The sequence below is a fragment of the Nomascus leucogenys genome, chromosome 5, assembly GCF_006542625.1.
Source record: "Nomascus leucogenys isolate Asia chromosome 5, Asia_NLE_v1, whole genome shotgun sequence".
Classification (NCBI taxonomy): domain Eukaryota; kingdom Metazoa; phylum Chordata; class Mammalia; order Primates; family Hylobatidae; genus Nomascus; species Nomascus leucogenys.
Genome location: NC_044385.1, coordinates 57,180,315 through 57,199,757, shown reverse-complemented (window position 1 = coordinate 57,199,757; position 19,443 = coordinate 57,180,315). Strand labels below are relative to the sequence as shown.

At 38.4% G+C, this 19,443-nt stretch overlaps 1 protein-coding gene across 2 annotated transcripts in view; it reads left to right on the top strand.

The window, feature by feature from the left end:
- Window positions 1-19,443, top strand: part of WASF3 (WASP family member 3) — a 131,626-nt gene that overhangs the window by 20,808 nt on the left and 91,375 nt on the right. The gene's annotated exons all lie outside the window — the stretch shown is intronic.

Below are 19,443 nucleotides of genomic sequence, written 5' to 3'. Positions count from 1 at the left end.
TCTCTGCAGTTGTTTGCAATATGGCCTACTTGTGCCTCATCTCACTGACCCAAAATGCAACACACCATGAGCTGCTGACCGAGTAAAACCTAATGGCCAGCCTCAGAAGTCGTGTGAATAAGTTCCTATTCACATTTGTGTTCTTTAACCAATTCACAAGAAGGAAAGCATAAGGAATAATGTCCCTTAAAGGTGTAGTTCCACAGTTCTTCTTTCTCCCTCTCCCTCCTGCTCCTTCCCTCTCCTGTCTCAGGACCTCCTGTCTGTCTCTGTTTGGCACTCTAACCTCTCTGGGACCATGTATTTTGCCTTAGCTTCTTCATTGTGTCTCCATTGACACACACATACTGTATTGTTCTTGATATCATTTAACATCTTTTCTTTAACAAATCAACAGTCATGAATGGATATTGGATTTTGGGAAATGCTTTTTCTATTGAGATGATCATGTGATTTTGTCCTTTATGATAGTAGTTATTATATTGATTTTTGGAGATTAAGCCAACCTTATATTCTTGGGATACATTTCCTTTGCTTTTTCTTTTTTTTTTTTTTTTTGGGTCAGGGTCTTGCTCTGTCACCTAGGCTGGAGTGCAGTGGTGCAATCATAGCTCACTGTAACCCCAAACTCCAGGCTCAGGTGAGCCTCCCACCTCAGCCTCCTGGGTAGCTTGGACTACTGGTGTGTGCCACTAGGACCGGCTAATTTTTTAAGTTTTTTTTAGAGATGGGGTGTCGCTATGCTGCTGACGCTGGTCTTGAACTCCTGGCTTCAAGTGATCCTCTTGCCTTAAGGAGAGAGAAATTAGATTAAAATACAAAAGTAAATATCCAAGCCTAGAGAAGGGGAAAGATAGTGATGACTATTATTAACAAATTAATTATAATAATTATTATTTTTTGCTTACCATGAGTTAATTTTGGATAGCAGACAAATACATTCAAATATTTTAATAGACCATGAAATATATAGGTGGGTAGTCTGGTTCTAGACACATGTTAAACTGAAGTGCCAAGAATAGGAAGTAAGGTTGAAAGTAGTGGCATTTTACTGAAGAGACATTTACTTTTTGGGTTGTTTTGCAGGTATAATGGTATCTCACCTACATTGTCACTTTGCCTAGTTTACTGTTTTGTTTTTTGTTTGTTTCAGTGAATTCCTGAAAGAGAAAAAAGAAACAACATGATTCTCTCTGTAACAGCCCCGTGGACCCCCTCACCCAGTGTTCAGCATGATATAGACCCTTGTGTTTACCCTTTTTTTAAAACCAGGAGATGGCGCTCCTGGTGTTCGGTGTGAGCATTGATTATGCTTGGACATCAGAAATGAATGAACTGGCAAGGGAAATGAATAAATGAGCTCAGAAAAAGCAAAACTGAATCATGCTGAAGATGCTTTCTAGGATGATTGTATTTCTGAAACCTTAAATCAAGGTTGTCCAACCCATGGCCCATGGGCTGCATGTGGCCCAGAATGGCTTTGAATGCAGCCCAACACAAATTTGTAAATTTCCTTAGAACATTATGAGATTTTTTTGTGATTTATTTATTATTTACTCATTTTTAGCTCATCAGCTGTCATTAGTGTTAGTGTTAGTGTATTTTATGTGTGGCCCAAGACAATTCTTCTTCCAGTGTGGCCCAGGGAAGCCAAAAGATTGGACACCCCTGCCTTAGATGTTGAAAATTAGAGGTGCCTGCATTTCCAGTAATTAAGACAATTCTTACTGTGCATTTTTTGCTTTCCATTATCTTTCATTAAAAAAATCTGCAACTTTTACCTTTTAGAATATTAGGATAGAATCTTATTAATATGAATACGTCCAAAAGTTGGCTTTTGTGGTTTTCTTTTGTCAGAAGTGCTGTAGGATAATATAACTTAAAACACATACAGTTTTCTGCTTCTCTCAAGATGTTTAGTTCTTTTTCAGAAACACCTGAATGAATGGTGCTAAACTTTCCATGGCTTTGTCTAAAACTCGACAAGCATTAGATTAATATTTCTTTTGTAGGTCCAGTTAGCATTCAAATATTATTCCTGAAGTATTGGGTTTCATATGTTATTTTTTGTTGCTTGTTGAATTTTGGTTTTATTTTGGGGGCTGCCTAATTCTCAGGTCAAATTATTTCTGGTAGTTTTGAAATTTCTTTTTTCTTTCTTTTTTTTTTTTTTTTTTTGAGACAGAGTTTTTGCTCTTGTTGCCCAGACTGGAGTGCGATGGCATGATCTCTGCTCACCTCAACCTCCGCCTCCTGGGTTCAAGCGATTCTCCTGCCTCAGCCTCCCAAGTAGCTGGGATTACAGGCGTGTGCCACCACACCCGGCTAATTTTGTATTTTTGGTAGAGATGGAGTTTCTCCACGTTGGTCAGGTTGATCTCGAGCTCCCGACCTCAGGTGATCTGCCCGACTCGGCCTCCCAAAGTGTTGGGATTACAGGCGTGAGCCACTGCACCCAGCATAAATTTCTTTTTTTCTTTTTTTAAGGCAAGGTCAGACTCCTGTCACCCAGGCTGGGATGCAGTGGTACAATCTTGGCTCACTGCAAGCTTGACTTCTGGGATCAGTTGATCCCCCCACCTCAGCCTCCCGGGTAGCTGGGATTACAGGCATGTACCACCATGCCTGGCTAATTTTTTGTATTTTTAGAAGAGATGGGGTTTTGCCATGTTGCCCAGGCTGGTCTTGAACTCCTGAGCTCAAGTGATCTGCCTGTCTTGGCCTCCCAAAGTGCTGGGATTATAGGTGTGAGCCACTATACCTGGTCAAATTTCTTTTTTTTTTAAGATTATTTTGAAGGTATTGGTTGTGATAAAATGAGGAAACCATATGTGAATGGATGGAATGTGGTTTCTTTTCCTAAGTTGCATAGAATTTGATTAATCTGACTATCCTCAGAAGATTTTGCAAATTTCATTTAAATTTAAGTTAACAGAATTTCTGAAGTAGTAATCTGAGGAGTTAACCTAGGCCAGCCAATTTTTTTTTTTTTTTTTTTTTTTTTTTTTTTTTTTTTTTTTTTTTACAGTTGAATGAATAGAAATCCAGAAAAGTTTTGAGTTGAGCAAGGCATTTTGATCTATTTCCCCACAGAAATCAGTGGGAAAACTTTCACTTTTGATCCAATCAGAGCCACTCCCTTTTAGCTGTTTAGTGTTTTGATTAAAGTTTTATTTTAAGAAAAGGTTCTGCTTTTAAAAAAAAGTTACAAAACCACTGCTTTTAAGGGGAAAGGATCCCAAATAAGTATGTTACGAGTGGAAAGCTATCAGAGTCTCTTGGCTTTTTTAAAAAATTAGCGCCTACTAGAGAATCTTTCCTTGACAGTGATTTGCCATAAACTAGGCTTTGATATGATCAGAAGAGAAGGCGTCATTTGGAGTATCAAATACAGAGGAAAATAAAGTGATTCTTCAGCCTTTGCTTTGGCATAGAATGTTACCAGGTATGGACTTAACTATGTTTGCTGAAATTATTTTCAGGTTTTAGAGTCAAGAATGAAGGAACATTCCTTGAGTATTTGATAGATTTGTGGTTTATAGACAGTAAATTCTACAATCCATGAGCTTCCTCTTTAAAAGTTCTTGAACCAAATTTGTGGTTCACTGTAAGCCAGTGTATAGGATTTAAAAGGATGCGTCTTTGCATGAGTCTGATTTCTAACTCATTTGATACTTCTTTTTCACTTCCAATAAATGTTATCTTGCTTTCTGAACAAAGTAGGTTATACATAAATGCAATTACATAAGGATGGTTCCTGACTATACCTACACCCTTGTGTAGGTTTCAGGCTCTGGACTGGATGCTCTGTTGCCTCTAAGACCTGATGGGACAGGTCAGGAGCAGGGACTTTGGGGCCAGACTGATTTGTGTTCAAATCTTGACTCTGTTGTTTATTAGCTGTGTGATTCGGGGACATTTCTTAACTTCTGTGATCCTTGATTTCCTAATCTAAAAAAGAAAGCCAGGCAGGGCACGGTGGCTCACACCTGTAATCCTAGCACTTTGGGAGGCCGAGGTGGGCGGATTGCCTGAGCTCAGGAGTTTGAGAACAGCCTGGGCAACACAGTGAAAACCCTGTCTCTACTAAAATACAAAAAATTAGCCAGGTGTGGTGGTGTGCACCTGTAGTCCCAGTTACTCGGGAGGCTGAGGCAGGAGAATTGCCTGAACCCGGGAGGTGGAGGTTGCAGTGAGGCGAGATCATACCACTACACTCCAGTCTGGGTGACAGAGTGAGACTCCGTCTCAAAAAAAAAAAAAAAAAAAAAAAAAAAGCCTACCCCACAGTGTTGTACTTAAAGAGTATACTCAAGAGAATGTAAATAATAAATAAAGTACTTAGTACTGTACCAAGAATAGAAAATTTCCCAGTAACTGGCAGAGTAAAGAAAGCAGCAATAGAGAGAAAATCCCTAAGAAACCTTCAGATCTGTGTGTGTGTTTTGAGACCATACCTTGGAAGGAGGGCAAAAACAATGTAGGTCTCTTTTTTTCAGCTATTAACATGTATTCTAATAGGATAGATACCTTGAGAGAATAGTCAATAAGAAAGATAATGACAGGCACCTCTATGGATGCTTAAAATGGGGGCAGAAAGAAATTAATGCTAAAGTGGTAATTTGAAGCCTAGGGTCTTAGTGGAAAGACAGCAACAGCCATGGTAAAGCAGTTTGGACAGTTACTGTGGATAGCATCTATCAGTTTTGGTAAAAGTACATGTTTGCATAATGATTTATGGGTTAAGTGTCTTTAGGTGTCTTTATGTGATCTCATTTGATGTATACAACACCATAAGGTGGCTTATTATTCAGATGACACTGGTCACATGGGGACAAGTTCCAAAGGGAGCAAGCAAGGACAGAAAAAACGATTATTTTCCGTAATGGGTAAGAAACAGAAAGGTTCTTATGGTCACAAATGGCAAGTGAACAGTAAAGCTGGTTCAAGAAATCCTGATTCTAGTCTAGGGCTCCTTCTCCTATAGTGTTTATTATTTTGTTTTTACTCAAAATGGAAGTACTTAAAGATGCAGAGTAGTTCATAATTAGAGTAGGCAGAAGTGGGGGTGAAGCTGAGTCGAAGGCTCCTTAAACCCAAGTAGGAGTTATTTTCTGCTGGTAGTGTCTTTCATTGAACATTCCTTACTTCATTGAAAATTTTTTTTAATTATGAATTTGATTATATTACTTGTTACTTCTTTTAACCATTTTTCAGAATGACCCTGAGCACACTCCGCTATGGTGTTTGTACTTTGCCCTCTGTTTTTCATTTCTAGAACATCCTTTTCCCACTTCTTTAAGCCTCGACCATCTTTTGAAGCCACTCTAGCTTTGTTGGAGTTTGCTTTTGTGATCAAGAGGCTACCTAAAGCCTGTTTCAATCTCTTCAAATAGCAACAGCAGAAGCAGATAGTAATAGGAGTCAGAAGTGTGGTTGCCACTCAAGTAGCCCAAAAAGGTTTGCAGTGCAGAAGCCGAAATGGCTTACCACAGATGTGATCCAGTTAAAAAGGTTCTGAAAACTCAATTCAGTGAAGTGTGTTTGGGCTCAGTGCATTGAACCTGTGACTACCTGTAATGTTTACTTAACCTCCTAACTTCTAAGTGGTACCTCCCCCACCTCCCTGGAGGGGAAAAAGATACACACTTGGTTTTGCAGGATTATGGAGATCAAACAAGCATCTAACAAAGACTCTTCCTTTCAGGTATCTCTTTCTCTCTTCCCTCTCATCATAATCACTTAGTTGCAAGGGAGCAGTAAATTAACAGAATGGTGAACCTTTTCCTTTTCCTGCTGCTTTTGCTGGATGACTAGTGGTTTCTGCTGGAACACAGATGAACCATCTCAAGGTTATGAAAATTCCTGACTGGCAAATGTGAAAGAGTGTCTTTTTGATTCCCGGGAAATACTAAGACTTCATCTCTAAGGTGCTTATTTGTAAAGTGAAAAGGTGACCTTAATGTCCAGTGCTATGCAGTGAACACAATTTTTGTGGAAACTAGTCCTAGGATTTGAAATGAAGACTATATGGTCTCTGTTAATCTGTATTGATAAACCCACTGCACTTTATTGAGAGTTCTGGTTGTTAACCGATGGAATTACTAGTATTATAGAAATTTATTAAGGATGGCTTGTTGGAGTTGACTTGTAATTTCAGTCATTTCTTTGTATTTACCAGGTAAAAGATGATTTGTCTTGAGTTTATTTCTGTAAGTTAAAATAAGGAATTTGTAAAGCATTCCTCAGTTTTATCTTCAGTTATCTAGGAAACATTCACAGGCAGCAAAGAAAGATGTGAGATAATTTTTCAGAAATTGTAGTTGCTAGTGGTTGTGTGTTGAAGGCATATACGTGACAAGCAGTTTTGGAATTTCTTGCAAAGTCAGTGTTGCCCCTTAGATTGACCTTACAGAAAGTCCTTATTGTGTGTTTCAAAGTCTTCTTTGTAAATTAAAATATGAATACTGTCGTTACTCTGCTGATAGTTCTGATAACTCATGCTAACTAAATAGTCAAGGGAGTGGAAGAATACAGCCAGCATTCCATCATCTGGAAGGAAAGTAGTGAGGTGGCAGATCCCCGCCTGACTCAGCTTTCACCATGGCATAAATAATATCATTTTCCCAAGCAATTCTGTGGAATGCAAAAAGAAAGAAAAACGTAAAAAATAAATGTGGACTGAGATGAAGAAAGCCAATTTATAGTTGTAATAGATAATATTTTGTGTCAAAAAGGAAGAACAAATTGACAAGAACTTGGAGAAATACCAGCTATGGATAAAGGGAAATAAAAACGATGGAAATCCAGATGGTATAGAACTAAAGATCCAAATGTTTAATAGCAGCTGTTTACATTAATTGCCTTGTGGATGGAGTCCCTCGCTGAGCTGATATGCTGTTACATTAGTGCTTTCAGGTTTTGAGTTGAATCACTTAGGTATGCCTACACACTTGCTTTGAGAAAAATCATATGGTTAGCTGTGCTTTCCTTAATAGTGATAAGTTAAATAACTATAATTTTACTATACTCAGTCATATGTAGAGATTTGAAGACTGAAGCATAATTCTATGTTACTGCTAGTTGGTAAGCAGATGTCCCTACCTTATGGTCTCTTTGACTAAGTTAGATTGTAAGCCACTGGAAGGCAGAAGACTGTTCTTCATCTCAGGTTTGGCATAATGCCTTTCATATAGTAGGGGCTCAGAAATCTCTGTTGATGTTATAAATTTGATAAGTGTTCACTGCCGAACCTGCATGTTGATGGTAAGACCATATAATCCCAGAGCAAGGCTAGAAAAACCTTTTGAATTGTATTGCTTTGCTGTGTCTATCTTCTGCTAAAATTAAACTATAAACCCCCCAAATGCATAATAAAAGCCCTTGCCTTGCTGTGTGGCTGTCAGTTTCTAATGTGAGTGGAGGTAATAGCTGAGGATGGTGCTGTAGAAAACTTACCTCATAGGCCTAGGAAAGAAAGGTTTAAGGCTATTACCATGGATTCTGTTAGATGACTTGATTTTTACTGTATTAAAAGCTTCCTTTCCAGTGATTTGGGATTGCATGGAATAGAGTGCTGTACTTGGGTGTCACAGAACCCTGGGTTTGTGGATAGAATTATGATGCCCCAAAAAGACCTCATTTGGTATATAATCTTGATTTTGTTTATAGAATTTTCTGTAATGAAGTAATATTTGATTTTTTTCAAGTAGTTTAATATTTGGCCTTTTGTTTTTCAATAATGTTTTGAAAGACGTTTCCTTCTTCAAGATTGTTAAAATTTTTTTGTGTGTTTCTTTTTGCTCTTTATTGGTTTTATTTTGTACATTTTTGTTGTTAATACATCTGAAACTTCTTTTGGTATAAGGGGTAAAGTGAAAACTCAATTTGATTTTTTTCTCCTAATGAGTATCCAGTTGTTATAATAGCATTTAACCAATAACTCTTACCCTAGGGCTTTAAAATGTCACATCCATCTTATACTGAGTTCCTATATACACTGTCAGTTTCTGCATTTTCTAGTCTATTCCATTATAGGTTTATTTATTCACACTATTTTAATTATTGAAGCTTTATAATGTTTTAATATCTGATAGGGGATGGTCTCTACCCTTATTCTTCTTTTTCGGAATTGTCTTGTCTGTCTTTGTTTGCTTTTGTGTAAGAACTTTCAAGTCAGCTTGTTTAGTTCCTAAGAGAATTGTCAGGGATACTCAAGAAACACCTGCCCTCCGTGATCAATTCTAAGAGCCCCATCCGTATTATAAATCTGGAGACTGGGTTTTAGACCTTATTCTGACATTAACTGGCTCTGTAACAAAAAGATTAAATTCATGTTTTACTATTTTATAGATGTTTGCAGGTGCTTTTAAGAGAGTTATTTTGTACTGACAATTGTTTTGGTTTCTATATTCTCATCACTAAATAGAGCTATTTTAAAAATCCTCAATTTCAGTCTTGTCAACATGGCGAAACCCTGTCTTTACCAAAAATACAAAAAATTAGCCAGGTGTGGTGGCACACACCTGTAGTCCTGGCTACTTGGGAGGCTGAGGTGGGCGTATCACTTGAGCCTGGGAGGTGGAGGTTGCAGTGAGCCAGGATCGTGCCACTGCACTCCAGCCTGGGCGACAGACTGAGACTCTGCCTCAAAAATAAAGGGAAGAAGAATCCTCAGTTTTCTTTTTAAAAAGAATCCTCAGTTTTTTTTGCTTTTTTTTGGTTGGTTGGTTGTTTTTTAGTATTGCAGAGGGGTCCTCATACTTGGAAAAATTGGAAACAACTGAATTAGAGTTCCCTGAACTCTTTTTTTTTTTTTTTTTAAATTCAGTTCTAAATAAATAAAAGGTGGTGTATCATCAGTCCAATCAAGGATTGAATTTAAATCTTTGTGGCCTCTGAAAGGGCTACTCAGTGGAGGGAAACTACAGAAATGGCTCTTGGCAAGATCGTTTGTCTGTTTCTTTTCCTCTATAACCAGTTGGTGTTTTGAAAGGAAGCATATTGTCTAGATTTTCAGAGTTCTCTAAAAACAGGATGGGGGAGTATTATTTTTGAAGTATGTAGCATGTTTGTATCTTCAGCACAATTAAGTGCTTTGAAAGCTTAAATTATTTGTGTTGTCATAATTGACTATTATGATTGAAATAAGTGTGTATATCTTCTTTGCTTTTTGAGTGTTGTTAGATTGAGAGCTGCTGGACAGAATGATGGGTTCATGGGAGAAGACAATCAAGGGAGTGGCAAAATTCTCTAAAGTCAAACTTGACATTTTGAAGGGCACATCCGATCTGTAGCTTGTATAATTCTGTAACAAATTGGAAAATAATGGAACAAATGAAGAGGAAAAATTGGTCTTCATCTGTTGGTGAATGTCAGTCACTATTAAGTTAAAATGAGTTTTTAAAATGAAGAGACCAAAAGTTTTTTTTGTCTCTTTTGGAAAGTTACATTGAGGATTCATTGATTTATGATTGCTATAGGACTTAAAAAAAAAAAAAAAACACTAAAAAATCCAAAACCAAACCCTAAAGAAAAGTTTACCAGCAACTCCATAATCCCATCAAGAATAATATTCTGAAGTAGAGGGCGAGGTTTGGAATTTGTTGACTCTAGTTACACAAGACTCAGTCAAATAACTGTAGATAATGTTCTTAAGCAGAAGTAAATATGATAATCAGATAAGCTGATAGAAATTACTATTCTTCAAATCAGAAAATGAGAAGGAAGGTTAGGAAAAACAAGAATATAAGCAGAAAATAACCCTAGAGTGTAAGTTAGAAAAATTCAGAGTGGGAGTTGGTTTATTGAATCCTCAAATGCTGTTTGTTTGTATGCCAAATAGAAATAGAGGCAGGATAACTTAATGTGATGTGAGGTTTATGTTTTCACTGTTTAAAAACACAGCATGACCAGACCAAATCAGAATCATAGAGTCCCAATTCCAGATTTCTGGGAGGGAAACCTGGCCCATTTTAGGTAGTGTCTGTCCCCATTCAGTCAGCTGTGGCCAGGAGGTTGGGGGAAGAGATGAAACTCTACTTGTGTTTTTACCAAAGTCAAATAGTATCCCCAAATCGGCTTCTGTTTCAGTTATCATCACAGATTACATTTTAGGAAATATGTATATATTTTTCTTCTGGATTCTAATTTGATCTTGTCGAACCTTTTGTAGTTTTAAAATGCGTAACGGTTTACTTCCACCAGTATAGTGTCAGAGAGTACCTGTGTCCCTCCCCATCCTGGCCAACACCGGGATTTTTCATGTGTTTAATCTTTGCTCATCTAACAAGTTAAAATGGTATGGCATTGCAGCTCTAATTTGTATTTCTTCTATAATTTATTATTTTTTTTAAGACAGTCTCACTCTGTCACCCAGGCTGGAGTGTAGTGGCATGATTATGGCTCACTGCAGCTTTGACCTCCTGGGCTCAAGTGATTCTCCCACCTCAACCTCCCAAGTGGCTGGGGCCACAGGCACACACCACCACACCCAGCTATTTTTTTTTTTTTTTTTGGTAGAGATGGTGTTTCACCATGTTGCCCAGGCTAGTCTCGAACTCTTGGGCTCAAATGACCCTCTTGCCTTAGTCTCTCGAAGTGCTGAGATTATAGGCATGAGCTACTGTGCCTGGCCCTGTATTTCTTTATATTGCTTGAGGTTGAGCATTCTTCCATGTCTGCTTTTCAAATACTCAGTAGATGGGTATTACTTGGTTCCTTTCTGTTTTTGTTCAACCAAATAGGTGGACTGTAGGGCGTTTTGTGTTTTGTGAGAATATTAGTTTGGAAGAAGTTTCAACTTGTTCTATCAGACATGAAGTTTAGCACTAGAAATGGTTCCTCTCAGAACTGGGTAATGTGGAGTGCAGGGGGCAGTGCCTGGAGAGCATTGAAGGAAGAAGTGGCCACTGAACAGGGAATTGCTGTGATTGCAAGATATCAGAACTTTACTGCAAATTGAGCCCAGCAGGGATGGACAGCCATATGGCTTAGAAAGTGACTTATGTAGGCAAGTGGTAAAGTCTTACTGAGGCTTAGTGATGCCAGCCTGATGTGGCATCGTCAATAGATGCATTTGTATGAGGAGTCTTGCTGTTTTGGCTTTAGTTGAATGTTAAGAATAAAATAGGTACCATGTTAATACTTTTAGAATGATTTTTGACTATATCTAGTATTTAAAGCTTTTCTTTAGTTATTTCTCCAAAGCGTAACAGAGTTTGGTGGATTTATATGTGAACTTAAAAAAAAATAAAAGATAATGCTGTTAGTGTAGGTTGGGGTGTAGGATACCTTCTGCGTCTGAGGGAATGTTAGACCTCGTGCTTTGGATTGTTTTGAACAGAGGTAAGTAAACATACTCAATTTGACTAGATGTATCTGTAGATTTTAATGTTAGTGAGCGGTGCCGTCCTGCTTCTTGTGTTAGTTTCTTGAATGGCCACCCCCCATTGCTGGACTTACGCCAGGGCAGATGAAGGTTCACCTCATGAGCTTGGTGTACAGGAAGGAATGGAAAACATGAACATGCTTTTGCTTTTCTATGTGTAACTTCCCCTTCCCTTTTGAAACCAATTCTTTTGGAAAGCTGCAACTGAAGACCCATATCTGAATAGCATTCTAACAGTATTTCTCATTAATATGCTTTGTCAGTCCTCAGTTTGTAAGACATTGTCAGAATGTTCTTGGTTTGAAGCCTGGATGCTTTCATTTCCCATCGCGTTAATTTCCATCCTGTTAATTTTTCATTCGTGACCCTCTGCTGAGAAGCCCCCCCAACACCTGTTAAATCACAGAGAAAAAAGTAAAATTTGTGGTATTTTTAGTTATTTCTGTACTAATAAGATTGCCACCTCTTGCTCTTTGCAAAAATGTAACATGGTATTTACTTTAACTCCAGTAATAGTTTTGAATTTTGACCTTTTTTTATTTGAGAAAAAAGAAACCCGAAAGAAGGTGGAAAATAGATTATTTGGTTAAAATTTCTTTCTTTTTCTCTTTAAATGTCTTTCCTCCTACAGATGTCACCTTTAAATGTGAGTCTGAAACCAGAAGTATGCCCTATAAATCTACTCACAAAAGTAATCTGGATGGGATTTAAGCACGGGCAGATCTCAATGAGATTGTTAGGTGAGATCACCAAGGGAGGGCACACAGAGAAAGGGTCCAAATCAACATGTCGAAAGTCTGCTAAGCTAATATTTCTCTGTGTTCTTCTGTGTAAAATGTGGGAATGAAATGCCACATACACTTTTCATCCTTTCAGCAGTGAGTTATTGCACACCTACTGTGTTCCATGCACTGATCTGGGCACTGGGACACATCAGTGAACAAAACCTCAAAAAAATCCCTGCCCTCACAAAGCTGACATTCTAATGGGAGAATTAGGCAGTAAAGGAGACAAATTAATAAATTATTCACACGTAGCATATTAAAAGATAATAGATGGCAATGGAGAGAATGAAATCATTTAAAAAGGGTAAGGAGGTTCAGGACTTGCAGTTTTAATTGGGGTGAGGCAGAAGTAATATTTCGGCGGAGATTTCAAGGAGATGTGAGGGACTGAGCCACGGAGTTGTAGGTGGGTGGAGAGGAACATTCCAGGAGAGATGGTAGCAAGTGCAAAGGTCTTGGTGGGCTGCTCTCTAGTGTGTGTATTCAGGGAGGAGACCTGCAGTAGAGTGAGGGAGGGAGGGAGAGGGAGAGAGTAAGAGATGAGGACAGAGTGGTTAGGGGAGGGAAGGAAGCAGGTCATGTGGCTCTCTTAGGTCATCGTAAAGGTTTTAGATTTTCATCACACCATGTGTGCTGAGCGGCCACCAGAGGGTTTGAAATGGAAGAGAGTTGTGATCCAACTTCTTTGACAGAAATGCTCTAGCTTCTCAGGAAAACAGTTTGTTGGGGAACAGAAAGTAAAGTGGAGACCAGCGGGAGGCTTGTGTTGGGATGCAAGCAGTTGAGGTGGGGGAAGCAGTAGGATTTTGATGTATTTAGAAGGTGGAAACACTAGTAGGATTTGCTGGTGGATCTGACAGTGAGGGAGGGAAATTAAGGATGCCCAGGGTTTTTGACTTGAGCAGCTGAGATATGGGGTTGCCATGAACTGAGACGGGGAGACTATGAGCTCTAGATTGCTGGGGGACATGAGGAGTTCAATTCTGGGCATGTTATATTTCATATTAGGGTTGTGTATTAGACATCCACGTGAAGATACTGAGTTAGCTGTTGGGTATACAGTTTCAAAGTTCATGGAAGTGGTCTGGGCTGGAGATGGGAATTTGGGAGTTGTCAGAATATATGTGGCACTTAAAACCATGAGATCAGGAAAGGAGGGAGTCGGGATAGAGAAGAGAAAAGGTCTGAGGACTGAGTTGTAGGTTCTTGAGGTCGGGTATGCTTTAGGAACGGCCGGGCACTGGTGACTATTACTTGGTCACCCCTTAAGGTACTTGCATCCCTGCCGGGCTCACTGTGGTGTGTTAATCCCAGTGCACTCAGCTGTTATTTCAGAATGGATGTCCTAACTGGAGAAGATACTACGTAGTCATTCAAAAGGACCTCAAAGGAGCAGGCGAGTTTTTTTTTTTTTTTTTTGCTTTCTACTGCAGTGATTCTAGATTATTTTGGGCTTTGCTTGATTTCTGGACCAATAAGCTTTGCTGAACTGCAGTTTTTTTTTGTTTTGTTTTGTTTTTTTGAGACGGAGTCTCGCTCTGTCACCCAGGCTGGAGTGCAGTGGCACAGTCTCGGCTCACTGCAAGCTCCGCCTCCTGGGTTCACGCCATTTTCCTGCCTCAGCCTCTCCGAGTAGCTGGGACTACAGGCGCCCGCCACCACGCCTGGCTAATTTTTTGTATTTTTTAGTAGAGACGGGGTTTCACCGTGGTCTCGATCTCTTGACCTCGTGATCCGCCCGCCTCGGCCTCCCAAAGTGCTGGGATTACAAGCGTGAGCCACCGCGCCTGGCCTGAACTGCAGTTTTAATGAAGTTCATGATATCACCAACCTCTACAAAGTGATTTATTTAACTAATCTCTAATCATAAAATATTTCACCCTGACAGCTGACTTTTTAAGAAGCATATGATTAATATTAGTTTGAGTAATATTTAATTTTCAGGAAAGATTCCAGATATTGGAAATATTTTTGTTTCTTTGAGGGAGTGAATCTCAATTTTATGTATGAATTTTATGGTAATTTTACCTTACAGTGTGTCTTAGCTCAGGCTGCATAACAAAATACCACAGACTGTGTAGCTTAAACAACAGAGATTTATTTTCTCCTAGTTCTGGAGGCTATGAAGTCCACAAACACAGTTCCAGCAGGGTTCAGTTCCTGATGAGGGCCATCTTTCTGGTTTACCTGCGAGTTCTTTGTCCTCAGGTGGCCTTTCTTCTGAGTGGGTGCAGAGTGTGTAAGTTTGGTGTCTCTTCTTCTAAGGCCATAGGTCCCATAGGATCTGGGTCCCACCCTATGACCTCATATAACCTTAATTACCACTATAAAGGCCCTATCTCCAAATGCATCACATTAGGGATGGGAGCTTCCACATGATTTTGGTGGATTATATACAATTCAGTGTATAATACAATGTCTTCTCAATTTCTCTAATATGAAGACATTCTTATCAGTGTCTTGTCAGTTGTCTGTTCCAGGGTAATTTTTTCAGGATAAATGTCATTGAGCTGTGTATGCATGTGCCTGTCTCTGTGTGTTAAGCATGCATGGGTTATTTTCTAAGGTCATTTCTATAATGATACACAACTTGTGGCAATATTTACAGTGATTTTCTTCACAAATGTTTTTGCACAAATGTTTAAGCAGTCTAATATGTTTATTTCAGGAATTGGTTTTTGAGTTTCTGTAGCATTCGAGTACTGTTTCTAGGGGATGTTACGATTTTAAGGGAGTCCTTGCCATGCAATATTGGTTCAGTGAATGGATGAATAAACTTAGGTGAATGTATGTGGGTGGGGAGTGGGGGCATTGTACTGTAATGAAAGTGGAAATGTAAAAAATATCATCTTAGCTTGTTTGTGGAAGGGTCATTTATCTTGCAAAATTTTCTACCTTTAGCATTACCGAGGAATTCATTTTGGTCCAAACCGACTTGGCAGAAGCATGGGCTTCCCTCAGCATACTGCCTGCCGGTGCCTCCTGAGTTTTTTGGTTTGAGGGTGAGAAAGATGAAAGGTTGTGAAAGTTCTGTCTTGTGAATATGCTGAAGATCAAATCATAAAGTGCTCAAACACTCTGTTTATAATTTCACCTTTATTTTTCTAGGCCATTTACCAAGCCACCTGAAATTTGCTTTGCTTTAAATTATTGTTATTATTATTTACTGTTAATCTTGTGCTTTATGTCTTTAAATGTAACTGCAGGTATTTTTATATAATTGATAATATTCTTTTGTCACTGTTTTGTGTGCCTTAACATTTATTTCATGTCATATTTTCTTGCAGATTTATTTATTTGCTCTTTTTGAGTCACATTCCAGTAGAATCCAAAGTCCATAAAAACAAGGAATTGTCTGCCTTTTACTGCATTTTATATTCAGCACTTAGGTACTAGCATATAGTAGGTATCCAATAAATATTCTTGCATAAATAAATCCTATAGACACGACTTTGTATGCTTTTCCATTTAGTGTCATGTCAGAAAAATGTTATCACATAATTAACAAGTCTTCTAAAATACTGCATAGGTCATTGCATAATAATTCATAGATCTAACACAGTTTGCTTTAAATCAGTTCCTTCATTTGGCTGATTCAGTTGCTTCTGTGTTTTATTACATACATAACAGTGAAGGGAACATCTTCGTGTATAAATATTTGTCCACATTTGTGTTCATTCCTTTATTCATATATTACTGTATTACTAGAAGAAGAATTAGTTACATGGATTTAGGTAATTTAAGGCTCTTAACATATAATGACAACAAAAGTATTCCAATTTATACTTTTTAGAGTATAAATTTTCAAAGGGCCTTTTTCTCCTGGAATTTGCTTCTTAATACTATTTTCTTCTCATTTTGTGTTTACTCCCCTTGGCCATACCATCAAATGCTCTTCTATTCTAGTCCTTCAGTTCCAGCAAGGGCTAATTTATGGCCTCTGCTCCAAGCTCTAACTCTGCATTTGTTAGATATCTGGTGGTTCCCCCTGTACCTCAAGATCACCATCTCCAAAAGTGTAATTATTTTTCCATCAAAACCTGCTCCTTGCTGTTCTGTTCCCTTTGGAGATAAATGAAGGTAAAATCTTTTCAGCACTCAAGCTGGAATTGTGGGAGTGATCGTCAGTTCCTCCCTTTCCTCTTGATCCTCAGCTAACTTGTATATGCCCTTTGACTCTTGTGCTCCTGACTGCAGCCGTGGCCTAAGCTTACTACCGTCTGCTTTCTGGACTATTGTATTACTGCCCTGTTGTAGCTCCTGTATCACTTCCCGCATGTACATCATTCATACTGCCAAAGTTACCTCCCTGGAACGCCTGTTTTCTATTCCTTTCCTAAGTAAATTCTTTCCAACTCTCCCGGTTACTTGTAGATCCTCCTTATTTAACAGGGGCTCTGTGTGCTCTGCCTGTCCTTCCCCAGTCTGCCTTCTGTCATTTCCTGGGGATTTTTCTTCCTCTTCCTTCTTGGGTATCTTGAGCTTTTGGAGCTTCACATGTGTGTCTTCCTCATTCACTCCTCTGTGGCTGCTCTCTGGCAGACTTCTTTGCCTAGAATACTGTCCCTCAGTTGTTCATTTAACATCTTCAGATTCAGCTCTGGGAAGTCTTTCTTTACCTACCATTTCCCAACAACAACTTCCTTTTCTGTATGACCACCAGCAGTGTATAAGTACCTTGATAACGTAGTCTTCAGTGTCATTTGTTGCTAATATTTATGTGTAGGTTTGTATCATAGACAGTATGAGTGTTATTATCTTTGATCCCATGGAACTTACCATAAAGACTTGCAGAAAAGATATTTAACAAATGTTAGTTGAACAAAGGAATATCTCAGGAGGAACATACTTTGACTTGATGTCTTTCTGGTGTTCTTTCTTCCTGTTTCTGTCTGATATTGTTTCCATTCAGTCTGAAGAACTTCAAGATCTTTTTAAATATGGATCTGGTCAGCTTTGGCTTATCAGAAAATGTCTTTATTTTGCCTTTTTAAATATTAAACCTTTTATTTTTATATAGTAATAATCTCACAGAACATGGCAAAAGAAAGTTCACAGTCCCATGTACCCTTGCCCAGCTTCCCCAAGGTGACATCTTTTATGGCTTGTAGTACAATACCAAAACCAAGAAATTGATACTGGTACGTATCAACGACCGTATTCACTGTTCACTATATTTTAAACTGCAGGTGTGTGTGTGTGAGTGTGTAAAGTTCTCTGCAGTTTTAGCACATGTGTAGATTCATATAAGCACTGCCACCATCAAGATACAGTACTGTCCCATCACCACAAAATCTCCCTTGTGCAATTTCTTGGTACTCTCAGCCATCCTCTTCGTTGTCCCTGGCCCCTGTTCTTCATCTCTATTAGTTGTGTCATTTTCAGAATGTTACATACATGAAATCATACCATATTTAACCTTTTGCGATTAGTTTTTTCACTAAGCAAAATGTCCTTGAGGTCTGTCCAGGTTGTTTTATGTATCAGTTGTTCATTCTTTTGTATTGCTGAGCAGTTTACAATTGTATGGATATACCAGAGTTGGTTCAACAATCCAGGCAAACAACATTTGCATTGTTTCTGCTATTTTGCTATTATGAGTAAAGCTGCTATGGACATTTGTGTACAGGTTTTTGTATGAATATATTTTCTCTGGGATAAATACCCATGAATGTGATTATTGGCAAGTGAATCTTTAGTTTTGTAAGAACCTGCCAAACTATTTTCCAGAGTAGTTGTACTGTTTTACATTTTCACCAGCAGTGTGTAAGTGATCCTTTTTTTTGTTTGTTTTTTTGCATCCTCACCAGACTTTGGTATTATCACTGTTTGTTTTAACTGTTCTAACCTGAATGTAATGATACCTCATTGTGGTTTTAATTTGCATTCCTCTAATGCCTAATAATGTTGACCATCTTTTCTTTTGCTTATTTGCCATCTATATGTCCTCTTTGGTGAAATGTTTATTTTTTTTCACTCATTTCATAATGAGATTGTTTACTTTTTTTTTTTAAAAAAAAGCTAGTTTTGAGAGTTCTCTCTCTAGTTTTTTTCATTAGACAAAGAATCTTGTATGACAGTCATTTTCCCCACACCTCAGCATTCTAAACATGTCAGTTCATCATATTCTGACTTTAATTATTTTTGATAAAATTTAGCCTTCTTAAATGTTGCCCTTATTGCAGTTTTCTGCAAGTCATATGTCTCATTTTCCTCTGGTTGCTTTGAGTATTTTCTCTTTGTCTTTGGTTTTTAGCAATTTGGCTATGATGTGCCTAGGTGTGATTTTTCTTTGTGTTTACTATCTTTGGGTTTAATGAGCTTCTTCGATCTGTGGGTTGATGTCCTTCATTACATTTGGAAAATTATCAGATTATTATTTCTTAAGATATTTCTTTTATCCAGTTCTCTCCTTGTCTTTTGGGACTCCAGTATATTCAAGCCATTTATTATTTCTCAGCTCTTGGGCAGTTTCCTTGTTTGTTTTCCATTTTTCTTTCTCTGCAGCTCATAGAACCACCTTCTGCTACGTCCAGTTTTCTGTTAAGCTCATTGAATGAGTTCTTTCTTTCTGAAATTGTAATTTCCATTTCTAGCTTTTCTATTTACCTATTTAGTTATTTTACTCTGATGAAATCCTTCAACTGCTCATGTTCACCTGCTTATCTTTCTCACTAAGTCTTTTAGTACATTTATCGTAGTTATGTCTACTGGTTGCAACATCAGGATCATATGTGGATGTACCCTCTGTTGACTTTTTAAAAATGGACCATGTTTGTCTCCTCCTTGTGTCTCATTATTTCTATTTATTATTACTATTTTTTTAGACATCTCACTCTGTCACCCAGGCTGGAGTGCAGTGGTGCAATCTCATCCCACTGCAACCTCTGCCTCCTGGCTTTAAGCCATTCTCATGTCTCAGCCTCCTGAGTAGTTGGAATTTTACAGGCGTGTGCCACCACACCCGGTTAATGTTTTGTATTTTTAGTAGAGATAGGGCTTCGCCACGTTGGCCAGGCTGATCTCGAACTCCTGGCTTCAAGTGATTTGCCCACCTGGGCCTCCAAAAGTGCTGGGATTACAGGCGTGAGCCACCACGCCTGGCCCCATGATTTTTTTTTTTTTTTTACATTCTAGTCTTTTTTTTTTATTATACTTTAAGTTTTAGGGTACATGTGCACAACGTGCAGGTGTGTTACATATGTATACATGTGCCATGTTGGTGTGCTGCACCCATTAACTCGTCATTTAACGTGTTAATGCTATCCC